This window comes from Pogona vitticeps, chromosome 3 (assembly GCF_051106095.1).
Source record: "Pogona vitticeps strain Pit_001003342236 chromosome 3, PviZW2.1, whole genome shotgun sequence".
NCBI classification, from domain to species: Eukaryota; Metazoa; Chordata; class Lepidosauria; order Squamata; family Agamidae; genus Pogona; species Pogona vitticeps.
This window is the reverse complement of record NC_135785.1, coordinates 211,825,917-211,850,749: the sequence shown is the minus strand read 5'-3', so window position 1 is coordinate 211,850,749 and position 24,833 is coordinate 211,825,917. Positions and strand designations below refer to the sequence as shown.

General features: G+C 40.7%; 1 protein-coding gene and 1 long non-coding RNA gene across 3 annotated transcripts in view; one reads left to right on the top strand and one right to left on the bottom strand.

Moving 5' to 3' along the window:
- The window catches only part of NRIP1 (nuclear receptor interacting protein 1), a 103,467-nt gene extending 101,734 nt beyond the window's left edge, over positions 1-1,733 (bottom strand). For both annotated transcript variants that reach the window (XM_078388978.1, XM_078388980.1), the window contains exon 1: positions 1,148-1,733. The gene's annotated coding sequence lies outside the window, so the exon portion shown is untranslated. The remainder of the gene's footprint in view (positions 1-1,147) is intronic.
- Positions 1,734-1,751: 18 nt separating this feature from the next.
- LOC144587749 (uncharacterized) lies at positions 1,752-19,666 on the top strand. Its single transcript, XR_013542895.1, has 2 exons — positions 1,752-4,048; positions 5,471-19,666. It is a non-coding gene; the product is annotated as an uncharacterized LOC144587749 (long non-coding RNA).
- Positions 19,667-24,833: the final 5,167 nt, after the last annotated feature.

Genomic DNA, 24,833 nt, shown 5'->3' with positions numbered 1-24,833 from the left:
CTCAAATACTAACACTTCCCAGAATGAGAGGTCACTACCAGGGTGCAAGAGAAGGTGGCAGGGCTTCGCATGCAGACCTTTACCTACAATGATGCAAAGGGCAGTTCCAAGCTGACACGGAAGGAGGTAAAAAGATGGGAGACCACCTTTCAGGGAGGATGGAGGCGGGAGTGGAAATGTGTATGTGACACGCAACAAGGAGGCGGAGGGACAAAAACCTGGACGCCTCTCCTGCCGGTGTGTGCGTTTGGGGATGGAGAGGAAGCGAATAAATAACAGGAGGCAGAAAAAGAGACATGGCCTTGTCTAGTGCGGTAGTGCGGGCAATTGGAGGGGGGGGGAGAGCTAGGGAAGGGGGCAACGATGAAAAGGAGAGTCGGGAGGAAGAAAGGGCGAGCACAGCAAGGGCTCTCTCTGCCAAGGAGGGGGACGCTCCTGGGTCTTCTCTTCCCTTCCAAAACCCGCAGAGGAGCCGCTGGTGGAACTGCAGCTATTTATTGCGCACAAGACTTTGTGGCTCCCTAAATAATTCAAGGGAAAGAAGAGGAGGGCGGGGGAGAGGATGCGAGTCTCTCACAGAAACGAGTTTCGTGGGGGATTACGCGCCAGTACGACGAAAACACAAGGCACCGAGGGGGAGGGAAAGGTGTGTGGGTGTGGGTGTTGAGGGGGTGAATGCAAACTTTGCTCGCCCTGCCTTGCCCTCCCCTCGTCCAATTACTGGTCAAACTTTATTATCTCTAAACGCGTTTAGGGAGGAGAGACGGAGAGAGGCAGCAGGAGAAAGCCCGGCTGCCACCGGAAACAACCATTCGCTCTCGCCTCCTGAGGGACCCAAAGTAAACCCCCCTCCCACACACACACACACATGCACCCGGGATTATTCCCTGGTCGCCTCAGGACCCGTCCCCCCCCCCCTTCCTTCCCGTCGCTGCCTGGTCCTGTCAGGCCGCCAAATCAAACGCCGCTCGCTCTCGCGCTCGCTCTCTTCCCGGAGCCCCCAGCCACCTCCGCGGCCATTTCCCATTCCCCTCCTCCTCCTGCTGCTGCCCCTCTTCACCCGCCTCCCTCCCTGCTCCCCCCTCCGCACACCCGCCACGCACAAAGCGAAAAAAAAATATCCCCTAACCGGGGCCCTCGCGCTCACCTCTCGGCACGACCTGCGCCCCCCCACACCGCTTTCCTGAGGAGGGGGTTTCCGCCGGCTTGCTTGCTTCGGGGCGATGGATTCCACCGACGACCGCCTGGCCCGAGGAAGCGGGCGGCGGTGTGTCGCTCTCTTAACCCGCGCGCCGGGGCTCCAGGGAGGGCTCCGAACAAACGCCCGCTCGCCCGCGCCGCCGCCGCCGCCCCGAATGCCACCCTGGCTGACAAGCGGGCGCGAACTCCAGCAATTAGTTCTAGTGCGGAAAGAGCTCCGGAGCGCGGCTGGCTGCCTTAATGGGAAGGGGAGGGGCGGGGAGGAGAAAGGGGACGACGCGCGGCCGCCGCCGCCGCCGCGCTGGAGCGGCGAAGGGACTCGTCAAGCCGCTGCCACCGCCTCCGACAGCAACATGCGCGCACACCACGCATACACAAAGCTCTTTTCGGGGCCGCCGTCCGCGTCCTCTGGGCGAGTGCGCCTTCCTCCGTGGGAAATGTCGCCTCTCTCTCTCTCTCTCTCTCTCTGGTTTGGGGCTCTGCTGCAATGCCTGTGAGACTGACTTTCAAAGCCTCAACCGCAGCCCGTGATCCTCCCTCCCTCCCTCCCTCTCTCTCTCTCTCTCCCTCGGTGTCTCTCCCTCCTTCCTTCCCACCCTGTGAGTCCCTCCCTCCCTCTCTCCGTCTCGCTCTCCTCTCCTTGCCAGTCATCGCTTCAGCCAAGTTTTCTCTCGTTTAACCTCTTTCTCTCCCCAACCGGCTTGGTGGCTGCCACGGGGAAGCAGATGTGCGAGGGAGGAAAGGAACGGGGGGGGAAGGGGATTTTTTTCCTTCCCCCCCCCACAACTGCCCTTTAAAATTTTGCCCTTTATCACGCCACACTTTTGTACAGGATGGTCCAGAAATCGAAGTAAACGATTAACGAACAAATGAGCATCTCTCATTTGAGTATTTGGAATGGATAATGCCCGTGTATTCTATGCTCACGCTGTTGCTTAAGTACCAATCAAAGAATGAATTCTGCACAACCATGTATTAGTATGCAAAAGGATAGTTGCAATAAACTTGGTACTTGTTTTTCTAAGGAGAACGGACAGTCTAGATTTGGGGTTTTCTTTTTATTTTCAGGTATGTGACATTCATTTTTAATACAGTATTCTAAATTCTTCTAAGTTCATGAGAAATTAAAGATGTTCAGATCCTCATCTGAAGATTTGGATGCCTGAAAAGAGAAAAGTCATGGACTGCATAAACAAAAATTAGCCCCTTGCCTGAATTATTCTGCTATAACTATTCTACGCCCTCTGATATTTGGTTCTGTATTCATTCACAATTACAGTACTAACGCAGAACAGATAAACTTCATCCATTATTGTATTGTTCAACGAGTGTATCGATAACTCCATTCAACAATTTAAGAACATTTGAAATTACCCTAATTTTATTATTATGAGATTCCCCAGATAATACAGCTGTAAATGTTTGGCTGTAGAGGAATTATTTGATTTATATCGCAACCTTCCTTACAGGTGCCCAGTACATACTTTAAATGTACAGTACTATAAATTCACAATGCAAAATTCAAATAATCTAAAAATACAATAAACTATGAGCATCAATATAACATGAATGGTTTGAACATTAAAGTAGAAAACAAAAATAGTTATCAGATCTCCTATTTGTAGAGGTTTTAAAATTAGTAAGATTGATAATAAAAGGCATATTATTCCAGAGACTAGATGTGGGTGAAGAAGCATTAAAAGGAAGAAACTCAAAAGTAGCCAGAAGTCATTGTGCCAACTCAGGTTGTGCTGGTGAGATGAAAGGAAAAGAACTGAGTTTGGAAATTCCCCATCTGAGGCCTAACAAAAGGTGTCTAGTGAACTTGGTGGAAAAACAGTAGAAACATGTTTGGTGAGTTGAATGTCTTCCTAGAACTTTGGAAAGAGAAGACTAGATGTGAATGATTCCAAATACGCCCCATGAAATCAAAATGTAGGTTGTGACTGAGGGATGGATACATATCATGCCAATTACATGCATGCTAACTAGTCTCCTTTTTCAATATCAACTTCCCAACATTTGCAATTTTCTTTAAAAAATTGAAAGATACAAGTTGATACTATGAAGAAATATTCATAAGCATGTGAGAGAAAGTGAAGCCACAAATTCACCGACCCTACAGCGTAAGTATGTCCATGTGCCAAACTTCCTCAAGAATTTCTTTGAGGGAAACAAATACTGTAGATACCTCCCCCTGCATATATGCTTCTGCCCAATCACATCACTAGATCACACAGCACAGTGACTCTGATTGGTGTACCGGTTCACTCCAGCTTTCTGTTTATGCAACAATTATGTGGGTTAATTGGGGGCTATGCAGAGGGGAGAGTGAAGGATCTTGCTTTAGGGCAAAAGACAGACCTTGATTACCATCTGCTCCTTTTTAGTCCTTTGATTTTACAGGAAACAAGGCAAATGGCTTCTTTTGTCCAGGTATTACTGTCTAGTCCGCTCCTAAAATCTTGTCTCTAGCAAATATATCACTAGTGTTGCAATAAGAATATTCAGTGCAGGTGGACTATTGCCAATGGGATTACTCTGGAGCTGATTATTTCAGACATCAAACTCAGTTAAACAATTATTTAATTGGTGGGAGAATCAATAGTGACTGCAGTGTCTTACCTCTGGTGACAGCTAGACATATTTAAAAGCCCTTTGAATAAAGGCTGATCCAAATGCCTTAAAGATTTGTTGTGCTGTTGATTTTGTTTTTCCTTTTTGGTAAGGGATTCAGAATAAATCATGTGAAGTCCTGAAACCAGAAGTATCTGAGGGGAAGCTCTGATACTTCTCCATTGGCAGTTCATGACTGCAGCAGGAGGCTGTCCTGACCTGGAATTTTGGGGTGAGGTTCTGACCCTGCTCGGATGGCAGAATGCCCTTGTATTTCATTTAGCATGTCTGTTTGCATGGTAGGAAGAGCACCACTCAAAGAACTAAAATTCTGCAAAAGAATCTGAATTGACTCTGGTGTATTTGCAATCTGACTGAAGAGAACAGTTTAAGTGTGGGCAAGGAATATTGTCCTATAAGTGCTAGAAATTACATTCAATTTTTTTAAAAAATATTTAACTTAAGGGCTATATTAAATCGCTTCAGCTATACTAAAGCCATGAATGCTGTAAGATAGTAAAAGTAAAGGAATATTTATTTATTTATTTAATTTATATGCCGCCCACTCTACCCAAAGGTCCCTGGGCGGCTCACAACAATTATGAAATACACAGTTAAGAAGGAGAAAAAGCAGTAATTATATCTGTACAACATTAACTTACAATTTTACTTTTACTGCTGCATTTAAGATGTTGAGGACAGAGAGTGATTTAGCTAAGGTAGTTGTCTTTCATTCATCAAATATGATGAAGAGTTTTGTTGGAAGTATTATAATGTGATATACATTAATGCATTGTCACTGAGCTTCAATGCAACATGTGACTTGCAGTAGTTACTGTTTTCATAAAATGCAACAATGCAACACAAAAACATTTTTAAATACTGTATGTAGATAAATATAATAGTACTCTCCCCTCAGTTTAAAATATAAGCCAAGACACCAAAGAAATAAGGATTGTGGATTATTTATATGTCCTCTGAGATTCCACCAAGCATGCTGATACTGTCTCTTGGTTTCTCAGTGGCACCACTTTGTCCACAATTCTGTTAGCACTCTGGTTGAATTTGCTGTCAGATGAAGTGATAATTATACATTCTTTTGCTGTTCACAGTGCAGTGATTTTTCAGTCTCATGCTATTGTAAATATGGAGCTTAAAAAGCTACTTGGAAACGAACAGATAAAGGATCTAATGGTTGTTGTGGGTTTTTCGGGCTCTTTGGCCGTGTTCTGAAGGTTGTTCTTCCTAACGTTTTGCCAGTCTCTGTGGCCAGCATCTTCAGAGGACAGCACTCTGTGCTCTAATGCTGTCCTCTGAAGATACCGGCCACAGAGACTGGTGAAACGCTAGGAAGAACAACCTTCAGAATATGGCCAAAGAGGCCAGAAAACCCACAACAACTATTAGATCCCGGCAGTGAAAGCCTTCACGAATACACAGATAAAGGATCCATAGTACATCTGTAATCTTGGTACATCTGTACTGTTTCTGAACTCTTAAATGCCTTGCCAAGATTATATGCAAAGATTGACAGTATCTATAGGATTTACCAAGTCTGTAATGTTTGGTTTTGCTTGTGTAATAGCATTATTAGGAAAAGCATTCCACAGTTATTATACACAGTATATTCTTATTTTTGCCTTTTTCCTTCCAGGTCCTGATACGCTGCTGAAAGTCACTGTCCTCTTTTAGCTGGATAGCTTGTGCTAAAAATATACTTCTCACTATTCAGAATAGAGAGTTCTGCATTATTAACACATAGATCAGACAGCCATGCCCTGAAGTCTAAGAGCAATAGGCAAAAGACCTGAATGCTGTAGTCTTTTCATTATGGTACCATGTCAAAGCAGCTGTACCCTTTAATGCTGTGAAGTCTTCATATACTGGCAGCTTCGAAGTGACCTGGTCAGTGCCTTTGGTGTATATGCATGCTATCTGCTCTTCTTTCCTTCCCTACATTGCTTGTTCCTTCAGTAAATTTATCTGAGTGTGGGAGTTGAGATTTAATTAAAGCTCTTTCTGTACTGTAACTGCAATACAAGAACAAGGGTCCCTCTACAAAGATCAAGAAAGAAGATGAAACAGGGCAACAGTTTTTAAAGACTGTGGAATATATACAGTAGAATTTGAATTAGCATTCTGACCCCTATTAAAAAGGAACATAAGAAGTTGCTTCACAATGCATCAGACCACTGGTAAATCTAGCTCAATATTATGGCCAACACAGATTGACGACAGGTTTCAAGGATCAAGCAGGGAATATTTTGCTATCCCTACCAGAAAACAATGGGAGTAGAACTTTGAGACTTTCTGTATGCAAAGCAGGTGTTCCATCACTGAGCTACAGTGCATCCCCTATTCCCATTTGCAGCAAGGGCAAGTTTCCTTGGATTAAAGACATCCTGAATCACATGGGTACTGCTTTACCGAAATGACTAACTGCATAGATAATTTATTTGAAACATGTTTACTGTTGTGAAGTTAAAAACAGAAGTACCAGTAGTTTGTTTCGAGCAAGAGGTTGGGTAGATATAGGTTCTCCCACATTTTCTTTTCATTTTCCCTATTGATCGGTTTTGTTAAATACGAAGCACAGGTGAATTGTTGTCTTTACATGCTGTCAGGTTGCCTCCTACCCATGAATGAAAGATCTCCCAAATGCTCTGTTCTCAACAAACCTGCTCAGTTCTTGTAAACCCAAGCCTATGGTTTCCTATAAGAAGTCAATCCATCTCATATTTGGTATTCCTCTTTTCCTGCTGCCTTCAACCTTTCCTAGCATTATTGTCTTTTCCAGAGAATCCTATTTTCTCATGATATGCCCAAAGCAGGACAGCCTAGGCTTCAATATTTTGGCCTGCAGAGGTAGTTCGGGCTTGATTGGATCTAGGAACCACTTCTTCATCTTTTTGGCAGTCCAGGGTATCTACAAACCTAACACCATATTTCAAACAAATCATTTTTTTCCTGTCACCTTTCTTTACTGACTAGCTTTCACACCCATACATGATGATCAGGAATACAAGAGTATGGATGATTTTGATCTTGGTCTCTAGTGACATGTCGTTACATGTTATGGTCTTTTAAAAATTCTTTCATTATTGTCCTTCCATATCTCAGTCTTCTGATTTCTTGGCTACAGTCTCCTTTTGCACTGATGACTGAGGTATACAAAATCTTTCATGATTTCAGTTTCTTCATTGTCAACTTTATAGCTGTGTAGTTCTTCAGTAATCATGATTTTGGTCTTCTTAATATTTAACTGCTTGAGCACCTCTTTCAGTTTCACTAAAAGTCATTTCAAGTCATTGCTGCTTTCTCTCTGTAAGATGGTGTCATCTACATATTGATATTTTTTATTGATTATTGATATTTCTTCCCCCAGTTTTCACTCCTCCTTCACCTGAATCGAGTCTAGCTTTCTTTATTATATGTTCTACATACAGAATGAACAGATAAGGGGATAAAATGCACCCTTCTCTGTCATCTTTGCCTATAGGAAACGATTCTGTCTGTCCACAAGACAGGTTACACCTCAGGATAATCAAATGCTGAGGCACATCCATTTCTTTCTTTCAGAACAAGTTTCTCATAGTTTCTCATGATCCATTCAGTCCAAAGTTTTGTTGTACTCTATAAAGCATAGACTGATATTGTTCTGAAATTTTTTGGTACACTCCAGTAGTCAACAAACATTTGCAATATGTTCTCAAGCTCCTCTTCCTTTCTTTTTTGAAATCCAGTTTGAAAATTAGGCATTTCTCACTCCATATCAGGTAAAAGCCTTTGTTAAAACACTTTGACTATCATTTTTATTACCAAATGCATATTAGAAAAATATTTAATATACTTTGTGTGTCCATTCTCCCCACCCCAAATATTTTGAAGTCTTTTGGTCTTTTCCTAACCTGAGATCCTAACCTATACATAAATCCACCACGGGCAGAGTCTAATTCATAAGTCTTCACTGAAGATACGGGGATAAGGTCATCAAAAGGCAAGATGTAGAAAATGGCTAGAGTAGTCTTATCTTCCATTTAATATGTATAATTAAAAACAAACATTCATTCTTGAGGTGATAATAACAGTCTGTTTCATTATGATTCATCACCATAAAATAACAGCTCTCATAGCTGTTCCCCTGGAGGACTGTGAAGGAATGATTGTTTGCAAGAATCTTATAAAAGCATGCTCATCAAGATACATGTACGAAGATATGGTTTTTAAAGGTTTCTTGATATTATCACACCATCTGGAAAGTGCCTGGGTCAGTCACTTATTAAGATCTCCATGATGAGACAGGATGGGAATACTTTAAGAAAATCTCACCAACGTGCAGCATTTTAGGAAGTTGTCTAGGTCAGTTTGACCAGAGGGTTTGTGTTAAAGCAAAGCATTGTTGCATGGCAAATAAAGCTTTGTCACGTTGATTGCAAATCTGATTAAAGGCTGGAGGGCCAGGATAGCATTCTGACTCATCTGACACCAGCGAACAACTGTCATCACAGGGTGTTTCTTCCTCCTAGGTGGAAGCTTTTCTATGTTATCAAACAGCTGTCTTTGTACAAGTGATTTCTCTTTTAAAATTCTTTGATAAGACTGTGACACATGAAGAACAGCTGTTGTAGGATGTGTCTATAGGAGCCAAACTTAATTTTCTGTAGATATAGCTTTCATTCTGAAGTACAATGAAATAAGACATATTGTGCTTAAGAAAGACAGGAAAATCCCTTCCCAAATAAACAGGGACATTAATGAAGGCTCAGGGTAATAAAGTACACAGAGTTCTTTGATGAGGTACTCAAATAAATTTGCCCTTTAGAAGTATATTTGATTTCTTGATATCATTTTCTACCAGTTCACTAACATGGCATCAGGATAGTTCACTTTTCTGGTCATTTATGGATAATTGGGGTTTTGTATGTGTGGTATTTGCTTTTCTTTTGCTGGCAATAGCAATGTCAATAGCACACGGAAATGGAACCTTCCGGAATACCAAAGCTCACCTGCTCACATTGTAGAAGAGAGCATAATCTTACCCACCTCCAAAACAGAGAGAACTGGAAGACAATAGTAATTTAATAACCCTCTTACCTACTTAAGCAACCCATTATTTATCCTGTCCAGAAAGGCAAACAATGCAATCAGTTTTTTGTAGTCAGGAGTTCCTTCAAGAGTCAAAATTCAGTGGAGAATAACTCCATGGCTGCCCCATTGACAATAAGGTTCTGTTTGTACAGAGTGCCAAATTGTTTTGCTAATGCAGTGGTTCTTAACCTTTGTTACTCAGATTTATTTATTTTATTTATTTATTTATTTATTTATTTTCTTTCTATCCCACCTGTCTGGTCAACTGCAACTCCCAGAAACCCCAGTCAGCACAGTTGGTGGTGAAGGCTTCTGGGAGTTGCAGTCCAAAACTCCTGAGTAACCCAAGTTTAAGAACCAGTGTGCTAATGTATGGATGGGAGAAGGGGAATTGGAAATATAACCTTACATTGCTATTGCTTCACAGTAAAGTGCATTGGTTGGATAAGTCAGTTTCTGCCGGGAAAGCAGTGTGGAGAAAAGTACACCTGGCCATAGCTATTTCTGTGTTGTGTATTCTGCACTCTGGAAGTGCAGTGAAATTAAAACATACTTCAGAGGAATCGGGCTTTCAAGGTCACTCTGAGAGTAATCGCTACACTTCTGAATATGAAAAAACTGTGGTACCAGTCTCTACAAATGCCTCCTGATATACACAGACTAAATGGCAAAAGGACAGCACCTAAAACATGTACCCACATACCCAATGCTGTCTAGGAAAAAACAATTAGAGATAATGGACAGAATCCTATTGCTGATCTATGCTTTCACAAGGGAAATTATTTTAGTCAAATTGCTACTTGGTAATGAAATGATGGTTGTCTTCCTGGCATGTGCCTGATCATGTGATTGGGCATTACTCAAGAATACAATCAATACCTTGTTAATTAGCAGCAGTTTGCTGCCAAAACTTAGTTTCTCCTGTGCAAACATAAATTGGCAATAAGATTCCAGTCATTGTCATGAACGGTACCTGGTGCAGGCATCTGCAAACAGTTCACCATGGACATTGTTTGGGAATGCTCAAGCAAAAGAAGGATGTAAGACAAAAAAGGATGCTAGAAATGTTTGAACTATTCCCCACAGAAACCATTCTTTATCACATAATCCATTAAATAAACAAGAGAAACACAGCTTGTTTGCAGAGTCCCACTTTGTAGTGACACTTGTTGACCCATGTTTCTGAACTGGATGAAATGTGTTGGAAGGCAGTTTTTTCCATATGTTAGAGCTGCCAGAAAGCTTTTTGATCAAAGGCCTAACATATATCAGCATCACTGGACAAAGGCCTACATCCCCCTCCCTATTATTTCTGCATTAAGTCAGTGAATGACCAGCCCAGCCAAAAGTGCACCGAATGACGGAAATTTGCTTGCAAGGACCATCAGAGTGACATGCTCTAACTAACATAAGGTGTCTGGCATAAAAAATTATCTTTAGTAGGGAATATTTCCTTCAGCAGACACTTTTCTTACCAGGGTAGAAAACTGTGTCACAAGGTTATTAATGCTAGGCCTTCATGCAAATAGGGGGGGCAGCTGTTTTCCTTCAGATTTTTATGTTGGTTACCTAATTTTGTGGGGCTGAAAACAATATTTTTTTGTCAGAAATCACAGTAATGGTATTTATATAACAAACTTCATGTTGCTTGTCTGATTTTTAAAAAGTAAATGGCTGTCAGCGAAAACACTGTTCTAATTCTGGTGAACATGTGCTTTCTGATGGCAGGCATATGGTTATTATGAAATATCCTTGCCTTCTGCACTTAAAACCACCCCTATGGACATGAGACACCTTCATAACATGCAATATGTGTTTTATTTATTTATTTATTTATTTATTTATTTATTTATTTATTTATTTATTTATTTATTTATAGCATTTTCCCCACCTTTCTCCTTAAAGCTACCCACGATGGCTTACATCATTAAAAAAAAGCATTAAAAAGCTAAAATCAGTAAGCATACAAATATTTTAAAAGTACTGTATTAGAAAGTATTATATTAAAATGGTAAAAAAATCAATATTGTAACACTTTTAAAACAACAGAGCATAATCCATTTAAAACCCTTCTCAGATCACCAGTCATTAAAGAAAAGCCTGCCTGAAGAGAGGTTTTTGCCCACTTGCTGAAGGACAGCAAACGTGGGGCCAGCCTAGTTTCCCATGGGAGGGAGTTCCAAAGTCTGGGAGCAGCGACAGAGAAGAGCCTCTTGTGTGCCCCCACCAAGTGTACCTGTGATGGTGCTGGGACTGAGAGATAGGACTCCCCTGATGATCTTAATGCCCAGGCAGGCTCATACAGGGAGATGTGGTCTTTTAGATAGCTTGGACCCAAGCTGTTTAAGGCTTTATAGGTTAAAACCACCACTTTGAACTGTGCCCAGAAATGGATTGGCAGCCCGTGGAGCTGCAGTAACAGGGCAGTTATATGTTCCCTGTAACCAGCCCCAGTTAACAATCTGACAGCAGCATTTTGGAGCCTTTGGACTTTCTGAATACTTTGCATATAGACCACATTACAGTAATCCAGCCAAGATGTAACTAAGGCATGAGTCACTGTGGCCAGATTAGATCTCTCAAGAAACAGGCACAGCTGGCACACTATATTGAACTGTGCAAAGGCTGAAATCTGGGCATCCAGGCTCAGAGATGAATCCAGGAACATCCCCATGCTGAGAAGTCGCTCAATGCATGGTATTTTATCTTCTTGGATGATTTCTAGTTCAATTCCTTTGTCACTGTGTAAGATTAGATTAAATACAGATAAGAAATAAAATTTACTGTATTGTGATACCTCATCATATTTCTATTTACTTATCTACCACGGTTTCTTGTGGTAATTATACTCTCCTGTTATTCTTTACCATTGGCAATCCTGACTAAAGGTGTTGGAAACTGTAGCCTGACATTATCTGGAAAGCCATACATTCCCCACCCTTCACCTAGTGTAATTATTTCCAAAGGCTTCCATTGTAGCTGGTTGTCATTCAGCCCTTCAAAACTACCTCAGTACAAGTTTACTCACTGGTAGGAGATCAGCTCTGATTTATATGTTGACTCACCTACCCATCTATCAATTCAACTAGCTATTTCCTACTAGCTGTTACCACATATACTTACTGGGAACTATGAGAGCGTAGATGATTATCAATCTTCTGCAGTTAAAAATAGAGAAGAGAGTTGTTTATATATGGCTCTTCTCATCGTCTTAAAGCCTCTGAACTGAATCATCTTTAAAATACAGTATAAGTTAGCCAAAGAAAGATCATGTGTATGCTGTGGGGGCGAGGGCAGATGAGTTAACTTCATTTTGTCTTTATATTTTTATTTATGTCTAATTAAAAACTCAGTCAGCAGAAAATAGAACTGCAGTGCATGTCTTTCTTCTCACCTATTCATGTTGCCAAAATACTAATGTGCACTGTGGAAAGTTGTAGCAGTGATTTGAATCTGTATTGTAAATTGTATTTCCTGATAAGTATACCAACCATGCAGCGTCAGCATGCAGGAATAAAAGGACAGGTTTGGATATGTCTATTGTCAACATGTGTTGTTTGAACCAGGAGCTTTGAGATGCATATCTGAGTTAAAAACTGCATTCTACTATCATTTTTCACATTTTTTACAACTTCATAATAATTGTCTTAATTCTGATCATTCTAGTGTCAAACATCTTAGTGTGCTGCAGAGTAAAATTAAGTGTAACATGCACCATTTTTATCACTGAACATTAAGTATCTTTCTGATCCAACCTGGATATGAACATGGGAATTCAACAAATATCTGTGCAGTAACCTAACCCTTAAGATATTGTCCCCAACTCTGAGTGCTTATTACGATTAAAGCCAGTGGCTGAGATCTGAGACCAGATAGAAATATAGGCTTCTTTACTATTTTTTTACATTTGAAGTATTGGGTTAAAAGTACTGCTGCTGTTTGTTCGAGCAAAGAAATATATGAAGGATAAGATCATGAATTAAAATAACAGTGTTAACAAATGTCTTGTGTGAAATATATTTTCACAGTAATGACTAAGTGTCAAGCTCTTTGAAAAATAGGTCTTATGACTTGTAATTTTTGAATCAGTCCTAATGATGCAAAAGATTTTAATTTTTTTCTGGTATGTCTTCCTTCTTATGCCCAAAAGCTGGAGATATGTCTGTGGTCTTCAGGATAAAGATTTGGTTAGAAATTTAGATATTGCTTTGGCTCATTAGGTTTGTCGAAAACCTCCAACAAAACCTCCATTATTACAGAAGCTCATCCTCACGGACGTTGCCTGTTTATATATTATGGGAATTATCCAGCCAAACTTAACCATTCTACTTAACATTTAAATCTGAATGGCTCTTGCATAAAAATTCGAGTCCAAGGGTGAGTAATCCCTTCATTATAGCACTAGCTTTGCCCTGTTTGTTAGCGTCCTACATTCATATCCTGCAGAAATTTGAGCATTCACTGTGCTTTTCCAAGTCTCCATGGGGAGAAGAATCTTAGAAAGAGCAGTGCTGGAAGATATGATGGTTTGATTTTTCTGTGTCAGGTGGCTTTAAAATGCAGGCACCATCTCTACCCGTTCCCAGCTGGCACCAGGGCTCTCTGGCACAGTGTGAATACATGTGTATGTGTTGTGCCAAATGTCACAGTGTGCCCTGGCTTTTTCACAAAATGATGTTGAGCTCTTCATACCCTTTGGAGCAGGGCAGAGACAGTAGAGCATAACACCAGGACTCACAACCCTTCTTGTTTCAAGCCCTAACGCCAGCACCACAAAGTCTGGAAATAAACTTCCTTTTCTCCATCCTTGTTTGTCCCATCAATTTCACATTGCAAGAGTGCCCTCCCAATTTTTAGATTTTGGTTGCACAATTTCAACAAAGGGTAGAGGAACAGAACATCCTGTAAATCGTGGCAATCAAAGCATGAAATGTAAAGCAAGAGGAAAGAAGACTACCATCACTTAAAAAGAACTGCACCACACTGAGGAATCATCTAACCACTAGGTGATACTGTCTTAGGCTTGAACTGGTTATTTTTTACTACTGTGCCACTGAAATTCATCTCCAACTGTTCTGATACAGAAAATTCTATATTTGTGGATGCCTCCGCATTCAAGCAAAGCAAAAGTTATGAGCTTTGAGAAAAGACAGTGGAGAATTTCTTACATGACCAGCATCCTTTTTTTTCTAGAGAAATGGAAAAGACAATTGACTCTGCGTTCTCTGGGGTGAAAACTGATACCCAACCCATCTCCTTCTGGCTGTTCAAGTGTGCAGTTTCCTTCTTGAGACTTCACTCTAACAACAGATCTTGAAACTCCAACATTATTTTTTTGAACTTCCAAACCAATGTGATCCTGATAAAAGATTGTAAATATATAAATAATGAAAAAAATGGTGATGCATACGAGGTGCAAAAATAGCAGTAAAAGTCAGTTAAAATTGATGTGTTTAAAGGGCCTGAGCAAATAAAAAGTTTTGTACTTGATGCTGAAAATGCCATGAATAAAATACGAAGGGTGGAGTTTTAACAAGAGGGAACCAGAACTAAAAAGACCCTGTTACTGGGGAAGCAAATGGCTGCTGCCAAAAACAGCAGTCTTCCCTGACAACATAATAACACAATGAAATACAACAATCTGATGAATTGATTTTCTCATAGTAGTTATCCATTGCCAATCTGAGGTGATCAGTTAAAGACAAGAAAACACATTCTTACAGTAAGCATTGGAAGATGATACTGGATGCCAAGGCATTCTTTATGCAAAAGCTAGACACAAGAGTTGGCATCAGTCATCACTCAATAACCATACATTTGTCTGGTGCTGACTAGATGGACTGGCATGGAGGAAGATCGTTCTGGGAGAGGAGCATGACTTGGAAGTAACACATTAAAAAAATAAAAGCATTACCATAACATGCCCTGGTTTGAAGAATAAGACCAAAATGTCAATTCGTATCAGCTGTGCTGATGGAATAGGCCTTCTTTCTTACCTGGATCCCCTCTATCTCACTTCACTCTCAGATTCTGCCAGTTTAAGTGATTGCTTTGGAAAAAGGAGGAAACAGCTGGTTTTTCTTTCAGTGTTATCCAGCATGTCTTCCCAAAACAAGAGATCCATGTGGTCAGAGTAACATTTAATGCTGTCTTATGTGTGTGGGTTTAAACATTCACATTAACAAAGACTATGCATTACACCATGTGAATAATCAAAGTGAACAATAAATGCATACAGAGGAGACTTTTTAAACCTTATTTCATTCTGCATGGATTGCCAACATAGGGAAAGGCTTTGTCAGCAACATCAAGCAGTCAAGCAGCATTATAAACATGCAACATAAGCTTTCTTTTGTATGAGCGTGACCTATTGTGTCCAAAGCCCAAAGCAAGGATGTGGCCTTCCAGGCATTTCTGGACTACAATTCCCATCAGCCTTATCAAGCACAGATAATGGTGATGGATTCTGTAGTCCAACAATATCTGGGAGGTCATACACATTCCCCACCCTTAGTTTGAAGCATTTTTAAAAATATCAAACTAATTATGATGTCAAGTGTTTAAAGGCAGGTAATGTACACATGGATTGAAACAAATTTGGACAACAACTACGGGGAGGCCCTGCACAGATTTAGAGACTGCAGGGGACAGAGAGTGGAAAATTAATACACACACACCCCTTAATGTGTTGTTCATGTCATACAATTACTGTCTTTCCTAATATGGCTTTTGTTGTTACACCAAGATACAAGAAATGTTATGCTGGTCAATGGTGTGACCAAATGCCCAAGATTTACACTGAATTTGAGTGGTTCCAGTTTCCACAAAAAGCAAAATATAGAGAACTAACTCTAGATTCTTTTTATTTATAATGTCATATCAGTCACTACAAGGTAGTCATATGAACTCATATATAAATAAAAAGTTCTTGCTTCAGCTCCAAACAAGGATGAGAAGAGGAATTGCAACAGATCAAATCAAGGTGATAAAAGACCACTTTATATTTACATATATACATATATTTAATAGAGAAACGAGCAGTTTCCCTCACACTTTAAGCCTAATTGGCTTGTCTGGAAGAGAGAGAAAAAACTTCACTCTCAGCTGCTTTTTAAAAAATTAACTGATTTTGCTGTATATGTTTCCCTGTCACTTTTGAAAGATGCTTCAGCAGATTTTGATAAAGTATAATACATGTACATAGAAACACCAATAAATTAAGAAAAGGAAAAATCCAGAGGTTCATTTACCCCATGATATTACCATACTTGGCAGTACTGGTTGAAATTCCACTTATAATGATGGAACTGAATAGTCATCACTTTTAATGGATCAAATCTATGCAGTCCATCAGCGATGCTGTTAAATCTAATCAGAAATTAGGCTGTAAAATTAATGGCTTTATATTCATTTAAAAGAGGGGGTATTTAATACATTTGGATCAGCAGCATTTCCCCCCCCCCCCCAGCTTTGACTATTGCAAATTCCAATAGTGCTTTAAGGCACAATGTAAGTTAGAGTGACTAATGAAACAATCTGAGCAGAGGGAGTAGTCCCTTCTCCTTTTACATTAAGTTGGTTTATATTCTAACCAAATAATAAGCAATATGAATGTGCTTTAAGGATCATTTATTGAAATCTCAGGTTCCATAATTAGGTGAAAAATCCGGAGCTTTGATATTTTCTAGACAAAACCTTACAGACTGGGAAAGATCCTAATGACACAATCCTGAAATGTAAATAAATTGATTACAGCATGTAGGAAACTATTTACCTCAACATAAATAGAGGTATTGTTACAGCATAACATACCCAACCTTTCTATATGATGATGCAAAAAGTGACAATAAAGAATGGGTTAACTGTAAATGTCTAACCAAAACAGAAAGCCAGAAATGTATGGATCATTATATTATCCCAAACAGGTTAAATATTCTCCCTACACTGTGAATCCTTTGCATGCAGGACATTTGTTATATTTTAAGCAGTGCTCAAACATATTCACATATCTAGCTGTAGATATGTAATGAGCAACTATGGGTAAATTATAATTTTTTTGGTCTTTTCATTTTATGTTCTGAAATAAACTGTTTTAATCCCTCTTTTAAAACTCTTTTTGATGCCACATTTAAGGTGAATCCACTTCACCCCAATTATTTGTCCATGAAAAGGGGGTAACATTTACTGGTGATAGTTTTGCAATTAATTCCATTATTAGCCATTTTCTGGAAAAATGTTGCAAGTCAAAAACATTAGAACAAGTGTAGGAGGAAATGAACAGATGTAAGTCTAAACCTGAAGAATATTTCAACATAGTGCAAAAGAAAGAAACTAATTAATGAGATAAAGTAAATTAAAAGCCATTTATAGGACAATCTTATGAATGTGTAGTTAAACATCTTATTAATTTCAGGGGGAATTGCCTCCCAGTAAATATGCATAGGATTGCAGCCTTGACAGCAGTATTGCTACTATACAGCAAAAATGTATAGGAATGGAAAATTGGGCAGAAGTATTTAAATGCCCTTTCCAAGGCATTAAAGCTGACTTAAAACTGCTTTCTTCATCTAGAATTTTCAGAAGACATGTCTTTTTGGACGTTTCTCTTTCCCTTCCATCCCTTCAAGCTCTGCATTATCTAGAATGACTAAAGGAGCTGTGACTTGATAGCTCGTCTATGCTTTTTGTGGTGCAATAAAAGCATTCTTTACCTTTGTTGTGTTTAATAACCTAATAACATTAGAACTGCTGAGCTGGAAGGGAATCTATAGATCATCAAGTCTAACCCCTGTCAAGGAAGTACTGTAGGAAATCAAACTCACAGCCTCTGACTTCTCAGCCAGAGATCTAAACCACTGAGCTATCCAGGAGTTCATACACGTGCCTTCTGCTTCTCATTTGATTATGGAAAATACGCAGAATAGTTGTACAAGGCATGATGGAAGCACAAGTAGAAAATGAAGATTCATCATCACTCAAGAAGGACAACTGCACCAGAGGATTCTGTCCCCCACTAACTGGACAACATGGTTCCAATTAACATCTTTCACCAAGTATTTTAACTGCATTTGATCTTCAGCTCTTTTGATATAGTGATTGCCATGTCTCTGTGTGCCTCCCCTCTGAGCCAAGCAGGAGCTATATGCGTCAGTGAAGGAGCTTCAAACAAGAGATGGATGCTTCGGTATAAGCTGAAGGAGAATGCACTAGGTTATTTTCAACTCCTTGTCTATAGTGATGGCAAAAGATTGCACATCCTACAGTGCATGGCATGAAACCTCAGATTCTGACTGTGCAACATCTGGTCAGCATGATATTTGGACTTTCCTGTTGCCATTCCTATGCGCTCAAGTTCTGGAATACCCAGCCTGAAGAAGGACCCCACTGGATTCAAAAACGCTTCTATGTTTAATATTTTAGCAGTATTACCCACCCTTAATTTTCATTTTCTTCAAATCATGTTGTTGTATATCCAGTTTTTGAGAACATGTTAATTTGAATCAATTTTAAGATGACTCTTCTACATTTTGTATTTCGTTAATAAATGAAAACCACACACACACATACACACAAAAAAACTCTTATAAAGATGAGTTAATGTTTTCGTATTTTTAAAAGCTAATCAAGCTGACAGAAATTGATTGCTAAAGCAAGAATCTATTTATGATGCCATTAAAACAAATTAAACTTCAGTTCTGAGAGCTAGGTGACCACTGTATAAAAACTAGTTACTATACAAATCAGTAGGACGCATTTTTATTTCCCCACTTTTCCACACATACTAGTGGTTGAATTTGTAATAGAGTAATTTGTGAGCTCCTTGGGGCAGAGACTCAGGGAGTTCTATAAAGTTCAATGTACACAGACAGTTTTGTAGAAGTAATAATCATATTATTTATTGTAGTAAATGAGGTAAACAGTGGCCGAAAAATAGAAAATATATAGCATGGCCTGTAGAATTTTTTTAAAGTCCATTTATATCAGACACAAGTATTAAAACACTTTAAACTTACAAAAGCTTTTGCCTGACAAAATTTGGTCAGATTTAAGGTGCCACAAGATTCTTTATTGTTTTTGTTTCAACACAGTAATACAGCTATTCCCTTGGAAAATACACACACACCTTGTTGAGATTTTGATATGAAAATGTATTAAATATTAATGTTGTATAGTTAAATGTAAAATGGCTGATTTTACCTGAGTCATTGTACTGATTGTATTCAGGCGTGGGTATCAAGGATTAAGACTTAATGTTGTACAGCTGCGGTACATGATGAAACTTGGTGTAACAGAAAATGAAGTAATATATTTTCTGATTGGTCACAGAACTGTACATAAGTCATGTGTAAAATGAACGTCTCTATCTGCTGCAAGTCAGATCACTTTTTCCTATGCTGTGTGCTGCTTCATGTCATGTTATGCTGCCAGAGGAATGTCTATTTTCTATGTATATATGTAAATAGACTAAGTTGTTGGTTTTACTCTCTCAGTGTCATAGTGTCATAAGTATCTCTGCTAACCAATATCTCCTTACTCTGCTGATGTTATGAGAACACATGTTATAATCAAAATTTTCAACAATATGTGTATCAGTTAAATGATTCTATAACCTTATGTTCACATCAAAGGGTGCAGTGCTCTCTCATTGATACCTATGAAAAGCGTGGAAACATGAACAAATAAAAAGAATGAGTATGTTAGCTATAAGAACTATTCCAAAATCTCTACTAATATGTTTTTTAAAAAATCAGGCCAACAAAAATGGACAAAAAACAAGTTTTCAAGATCTATAGATACTTTCATCATCCTCATAACTCCATGCTGGCCAACTAAAATTCTACAAAAATCACCAAGTGTTCAAGATGTGTAGATACTTTCATCGTTGTTGTCGTCCTCACTGTATCCTGTCAAGTCGATTCTCACTTATGACGTTTTCCAGGGTTTTCTAGGTATAGAGTACTCAGAAGTAATTAATGTTCCTTGTTCTGAGGGGAGCCCTGGGTCTACAGTATGCAGCTTGCAAATGGCTACACAAGCTGACTTTTCCTCTAAGAGGCACAGTGGAGAATTGAGCTCCCAACTTCTGGCTCCGCAGCCAGATACCCAAACCACTAAGCTATCCAGCCAGCTATACACTTTCATCATAGAGAAGGGAAAAGACTGACGTGGTTTTGGCCCTGCCCACTCACTATGAAAGTGAGTGGCAAGATTTGATGATATCTTTCTGTTGATGCAACTGCTTTTGTCAGTGAAACTTGGAGTTAACAGAGTCTGCCTGACCCCTGTAGCCCCCTCCGCCCCTATGTATCCTCAAAATTTGCTTTGGAAACTAGCAAATTTTAGGGAATGTAAGGAGGTTTGTGAGGTGGGAGAGGGGAAGAAAGCCCAATTCCATTAGTCAGTGCCTTCTAGCTTGATGTTGGGATGAAGCCTCAAAATCCCTCAGAACTGTTGGAAACAATAAAGGAACAAATGCTTGATTCCCCAACTTCCATTGTTTAAAATATAATATCCAGCTGTTGTACAACTCTGTCTCCATCTTGATTTACATTGGCATTTTATGACATTGCAGCCAAGGAAAGACAAACCAACTAGTTTAGTATAATAACCTTCAAGAAGAATTATATATTGTAAAGCTTTACCCCAGAATGATACAAAAAAGAAAGGGAGTGGAATCAGTCAGCCGCACAGGATAGGTTTCCTTTCCTGACAACTGTCACAGTGACCATGCAGAAAGGTGTTGTGATTTCGCCCACTCCCAGCTCCCACCTGGTCTTACCATTTGTCACTACTATACTCCCCTCTCCAAGATGCACTCCCAACTTTAGGGATTGTTGGGCTACAGCACTATGGGACTGTATTCTGGGTGCAAGAGGTTATAGGATGGGCTGCTTGACTCAAAGGAATGGAGGGATCTTGCTTCATCAATCAGCATAATTTGCAGGAACACACTTTTTACATAGGTGACATGATGTAGTTTCCAAAGGGCAGACTTGTGTTCATACTAGGATTGCCAAATTAGCAGCAGCCAAGACTTAAATCTGAGAAAAGGACTAGGTCCTTGTGGTGTTACGGGGGAGGGGGGAGGGCTGGAGGACAGAACAGCTTTTGGAGTTTCTGATCACACAAAGAGGAACAAGGAGGATGCAGGTAAATTAACGTGGTTAAAATCAGGTAATGTGGTGGCCTAGAAACAGAGGGAAATCCTGCTCCCACTCCTCGATTGATTAATTGATTGATTGATTTGTGAACAGGGAACAAAATGTAACAAGCAACAGCAGTACTAGTGCCAAAACTTCTGTTCTATGGGTGCTTACCTCTAGTACCCATGACATTGGTATTTTTTCCAGGAAAAAAAATTCACACTTTCCCCCTCTCTGGAGCCACTCACCCTTAAATTTGCTTCTCAGCTTAGAGACCCATAGAGTCAGATCAAGCCCCCCCCCAACACTTCAGCTGGCACCTTGAGACACAGAAAAGCTAGTTCAGGCCAGCAGCATGCTTGCACACATATACAACAGTAGCAACCCGAGGGGCAACTTGCAGGGACAGGATGGTATTTCCTGTATTTAGGCTATTTCAATTAATGAGATCATAATGCATTGTGATTTTAACTTACTGTACAGGAATCTTTCGATGGCTATGAGGGATGTTCATCAGTTAGTAGTGAGCGCCTGGATATACTGAAATAATGTGACAAGCAGCATATATGGTAGATGTGGATACATTCCTTTTCCAAAATTCTTGGAATGTGTTGCTCCTTATCATAAAATGTATTTATTTACTATTGTCAATATATCTGCTTTTTCTTGTTTTATTCTCAGCATTTGTTTTCATTTTGAAAGTCTTTGCAATTCATGTGACTGACTCTACCAGTCTCTCACTACATGAATAATTATCACTTCTTCATTTTAGAACTTGGCCTCACACCCTTTAGCCTGCTAATTATCTTCTGTCCAGACAACCTAATTTTTTTTAAACTGACATTCACATTGCTCTTGATTCTAGCCTCTCCTACCCTCTTCTTTTATTTCTCGTATAGATTCACCTCATCTCTCTTTCTCAGTCCCTCTCTCTGCATTGATGGTTGTTGTTAGGTAAAGAATTGCAACTTCTTTTGGATTTTTTTTAAAAAGCATGCTTTTTGTATTCCTAGTTTCACATTGCTGAAAGATGGTAATAAATTACAAAAGACCTGTTATAAATGGAAAAACTGCACCCAGTTCACTGGATAGGACTATGATGTGTTCTATCTCTATATGTTTTTGTTTTGTTTGTTTGCTGTAGTGTTTGTTTACCTGTTTTAGAGATCTGTATATTGGCACTCAGCAAAGATTCCAGGACAGTTTACAAAAACAAGTTAAAGTACTGAAAAAGTGAAAGCAATCAAAGTAAGAACTTTTGGAGGATTTTTATATTAAAGTAGAGCTGTGCTTCCAGTTCTCAGTACTAAATGGCATTACCAGAAGTTTCTGTCCTCACTAGCACTTAATCAGAAACCTTCTGTTGTTTATTGCTGTTTGTGCCAAGGTTCTCTGCTCCAGTAGTTTCAATGTTCAAATCTCATGAAAAAATCGAGGCCATCAAGTCAGATAAAGTCAGTTTTCTCTCTTCCCCAGTGGAATGAAACCAGTCTGAAATAATAAATTTTGAAATATACAGGAACATGATTTACCTGGTATATTAGTACTCTAATGAAGTGGACTGGAGAGAACACTGCTACCATCAAATTCAAGCTGCGGTGGGATTTTAATGCATTGAATTCTGTGAGATGTTTCTTCAAATGAATGTTGAAATTTATTTATTTATTTATTTATTTATTTATTTTATTTCTATCCCGCCTATCTGGACATATTAGCCCACTCTAGGCGGCTTACAATAAAAGAAACAATATAATTTTAAAACATTGCTCCTAGACTAAGATAGAAATCAAAGAAAGATATAAGAAAAGAAAAATCGTCAGGAGTTTTCTGTTGGGAAAGCCTGCCTATACATCAATGTTTTTAGTTGTTTCTTAAAAATGTCCAGCGAGGGAGCCACGCGAATCTCAGGAGGTAAGTTGTTCCAGAGACGAGGAGCCACCGCCGAGAAGGCCCGATTTCTGGTCTTCTCCTTCCGGGCCTCTCTCGGCGTTAGGCTCCTCAGCCTCACCTCCTGGCTCGCACGAGTGACACGGGTAGATCTTGGTGGGAGAAGGCGTTCCACCAAGTATCGAGGTCCTAAACCGTTTAGGGCTTTATAGGTAAGCATCAACACTTTGAAGTCGATGCGGAATCGGATGGGCAGCCAATGCAGTGCGGCCAGAGTGGGCGAGATATGCTGGAATCTTCTCACTCCACTAAGTAATCTGGCCGCAGCATTCTGCACCACCTGTAGTTTCCGCAGCAACCTCAAAGGTAGCCCCACGTAGAGCGCATTACAGTGGTCTAATCTTGAGATTACGAGCGCATGCACCAAGGTAGTAAGCGCCCCCACATCAAGGTAGGGTCGCAGCTGGGCTATCCGCCTAAGATGGAAAAAAGCGGTACGGACCACAGACGCCACCTGAGATTCCATAGTGAGCGCCGGGTCCAGATGGATCCCCAAGCTGCGGACCCCATCCCTGGCGGGCAGAGTCACACCCCCAAAAGTGAGGGAGTTTCCCAAGTCCCCAACTGTGGGAGCGCCCACCCTTAGTACCTCCGTCTTGTCCGGGTTCAGCCTCAGCCCGTTCTCCTGCATCCATTCCAATACGGTCCCCAGGCAACGCTGAAGGGACAGAACGGCATCTCCTGCAGTTGGAAAAAAGGAGATGTAGAGCTGCGTGTCATCCGCATATTGATGGCACATCGCTCCACACCCCCTGATGACCCGCCCCAGCGGCCTCATATAGATGTTAAACAGCATTGGGGAGATGATCGACCCCTGTGGGACCCCACAATTGAGGCTCCACGGGGCCGAGACATTCTCCCCAAGCTGTACTCTCTGGGGGCGGTCCTCCAAGAAGGAACGGAGCCAGGCGAAAGCCTGGCCACCTATTCCCAACTCGGTGAGCCTCCCCAGGAGGATACCGTGGTCAATGGTATCAAAGGCCGCTGAGATATCGAGGAGGACCAGCAGAGACATTTTGCCCCTGTCGGCCTCCCTCAATAGGTCATCACACAGGGCGACCAATGCCGTTTCTGTTCCGTGGCGCGGCCTGAAGCCCGACTGGAATGGATCCAGGGCATCTGTTTCATCCAGGAACGCCTGAAGCTGATCAGCCACCACCCTCTCGACTACCTTGCTTAAGAAAGAAACATTGGCGACGGGCCTATAATTGCCAATTTCGTCCGCCGCCAAACTAGGTTTCTTTCTAATGGGCCTAATGAGTGTTTCCTTGAGGGCAGAGGGAAATCTGCCCTCAAGGAAAGACCGATTAATTATTACAGTAGCCCATTCCGTTGTTGAAGGCCTGGCTGCTTTGATTAGCCAGGCCGGGCAAGGATCCAAGGAGGAGGTGGTGGCACGACAGCGATCAAGCGTCCTGGCGACAGTATCGGACGAAACAGGCTGAAAGGTATCAAAAATCACCGGACAAGACGGAGCGCTGGACATCTCAACTCGACTCGCTGTATTCAAAAAAGGAGCGAGGTCCCGGCGGATGGCCTCCACTTTAGATTTAAAAAATGCTGCAAATTGGTCCGGTGTAAAACTAGGGGGAGGCCTATCACCCGGGCCAATTCCGGATAGGTCGCGTACTATACGGAATAATTCCGCCTGCTGGTTAGACGCCTCGCTTATCCGGTTAGCGAGGTAAGTTCGACTGGCAGCCTTTACCTTAGCCTGGTAAAGGTTAGTAGCGACCTTAACAGCTATACGATTGAAACCCGTTGGGTCCTTTCTCCATTTGCGCTCTAGCCGTCTCCTGACCCGCTTCGACGCCCGGAGATCCTGGTTAAACCAGGGCG